This window comes from Octodon degus, unplaced genomic scaffold, assembly GCF_000260255.1.
Source record: "Octodon degus isolate 3935 unplaced genomic scaffold, OctDeg1.0 scaffold00029, whole genome shotgun sequence".
NCBI lineage: Eukaryota > Metazoa > Chordata > Mammalia > Rodentia > Octodontidae > Octodon > Octodon degus.
The window spans coordinates 8,715,715-8,718,246 of NW_004524605.1; the positions used below are offsets into that span (position 1 = coordinate 8,715,715).

General features: G+C 39.0%; 1 pseudogene; it reads left to right on the top strand.

Annotated features, from left to right (window-relative positions):
* The first annotated feature begins 801 nt into the window (after positions 1-801).
* LOC101581387 lies at positions 802-1,238 on the top strand (annotated as a pseudogene).
* The last annotated feature ends 1,294 nt before the right edge of the window (positions 1,239-2,532 follow it).

Genomic DNA, 2,532 nt, shown 5'->3' on the forward strand with positions numbered 1-2,532 from the left:
TTCCACATGGAACTGCAGGACTCAATGTTTGCCCTTCCAGATTTTGGACTTGCTTTGATCCCAATGCTTTGTATCCTCCTATTTGTACCTTTTGGAATGGTAATTTTTCTCTTGTGCCATTTGAATTTTGGAAGTGTTTAACTATTCATTTAAACACTAGGGGCTCACAGCTAAAAGTTTGCCTTAGCTCTTTGAGGAAACTTGGAAATTGAACTTTTCAGCAATTCTAAAACTGTTAAGACTTTGGCAACTCTCAGGATGGACTGAAATTCCTTTTGCATATAGGGATGTGCATCAGTCTTTGTGTGGCCAGGGTTGGAATATTATGATTTGTCTCTAGTTGTCCCCCTACAGCCTCATGCTGTCACTGGGGCAGGCTTCTAAAGTTGGTGAATTCATGATCCAATGCTTGGAATATGTGTGTGAGTGCTACTCCTGCCCTGAGGTGGCTAGCCTGAAAACAAGTGGGCAAGGGAGAGAGGTTTGCTAGCTGGCACAGCCACTGCACCTCTCTTTTTGACTCCTGGTCTTTACTGTTTTCTGCCTCCATGAACTGCTGCCCTGTGCCACATGCCACTCCACCTTGTGGCCAGCTGAGAATGGACTGAAACCTCCTCTACCTATGAACTAAATAAATCTTTTTTTCTTAATTTTGAGTATCAGGTATTCTGTACTAGCAATGAGGGAAAAGTAACCAAGACACACATTTTAGGGGCTTGACCCCTAGGGCAATGAAGTTCTAAATCTAACTAATCCAGTGTTCTTAAAATTTCCCTGTTCAGGAGCTCAGGATCTGACAAGATGGCTGGGCTGCCCTGCAGGATCATCAAGGAAAGCCAGCATTTTCTGGAAGAGCTGGTTCCTGGGATTAAAGCAGAACCAAATAAGGGCAACACCTGTTATTTTCTCATGGTCATTGTTGGCCCCCAGGATTCCCCCTTTGAGGGAAGAACTTTTAAATTTGAATTATTTCTACCAGAAGAATACTCAAGGGCAGCATCTAAAATACATTTCATGACCAAAATTTATCATCCTAAGGTAGACAAATTTGGAAGAATATGTTTAGATATTTTGAAAGATACGTGGTCACCAGCATTGCAGTTCTGCTATCAATCCAGGTGTTGTTAAGTACTCATAATCCAGATGACCCATGAGCAAATGACATAGTGGAGAAGCGGGAGACAAACAGAGCCCAAGCCATAGAGACAGCTAGACCTTGGCTAGGCCTTAGGCCATGAATTATATTTAAGTCAATCCAATCATCAAGTTTGTGTCACTTCTCCTGTTCTGCCAAGACTTCTTCCTTTCTTGTTTGCATTTAATGGACACAGTCTTAAAACATTACAGAATAACAGCCCAGACATTTTCAGTCCTTTGGTGATTAATGTACTTTATCAAATCTCTGTCTTGTCCCCACTCACTGCTGCAAAGCCTGAGGTTGAAGTTTCATTTGGTTGTTATGAAACATTTAAAATCAGTGGCCCACTGCTTTTATTCATTTTTCCCCATCATGGTTTAAGTATAAAGTGCTGTGAATGAAGGTAATTGTAAGGGTTAGTTGCAGGCCTATTGGTATTCTTTATTTTATTTTATTTTATTTTTTGAGAGGTAAAATATTTTCAAAATTTTATGCCCCCCCTTTTATGGTGATCTAATTGCATGGGTTAAAAACAGCTAACCAGTTCTTTAAGATACTCTCTCTTATCTTATCTTAGCCAAGTTTAACTTTATTTAGATGCTGTAAGTAGACAAGCTGATTATTTGAACCAAAATGGAAACCTTAACAAACATCACACTAGTAACATTGTGATTTTACAGTCAAGGGTAGATTCTCCTTCAAAAATAGCCTGTGACCATTTTGTAAGACTTGTCTGGAAACTTCTCTAAATCTCAGGTTTTAGTAAAATATTTTTTGTTATTCTAAAAAAGAAGTTTTTCTTTTCATAAATATCAGGTGATCTAAGAAAAAAAAAACAATCTGGGTGGACAGAAGGGAATCAAAAGTATGGAAAAATATACACTTAAGATCATGGGTATAGGGCATTTCTGTGTATGACCAATGTAATGAAAACTAGCCTTGGCCTTCCAATGTCACGTTTCTTGGTCAGGACGAGGAGTGCTGAAGGGCCACATGTTTACACTCTAGTATATGAGAAGAGTTTTGTTTCATGTGGTAAATATAAAAACTATCACAAAGTGGGGAACTAAAAATAATGCAAGTTGAGTCTTTCTCAGATCTGGAAGCTGGAAATTTGAAAGCAAGGCAGAGGTTAAACCACACCCTCCTCACCTCTTCTGGCCTCTGGATAGGTGCCAGCATTAGTTAACTAATTTAGGGTCACATCAGCACAATTTTTGCCTCCATGACAGTGCTGTATTCTGCTCTTTTTTTTAATCTTTCTATTTAACACTTACAAAGAGATTTAGCCTTCAGCCTCACCCAGGTACCCAGTACAAAATCATCCTGTTATTATCCATAATCATTGCCATATAGGGTAAAAGCTACCCTTACCAGATAAAATAACTTTCAGT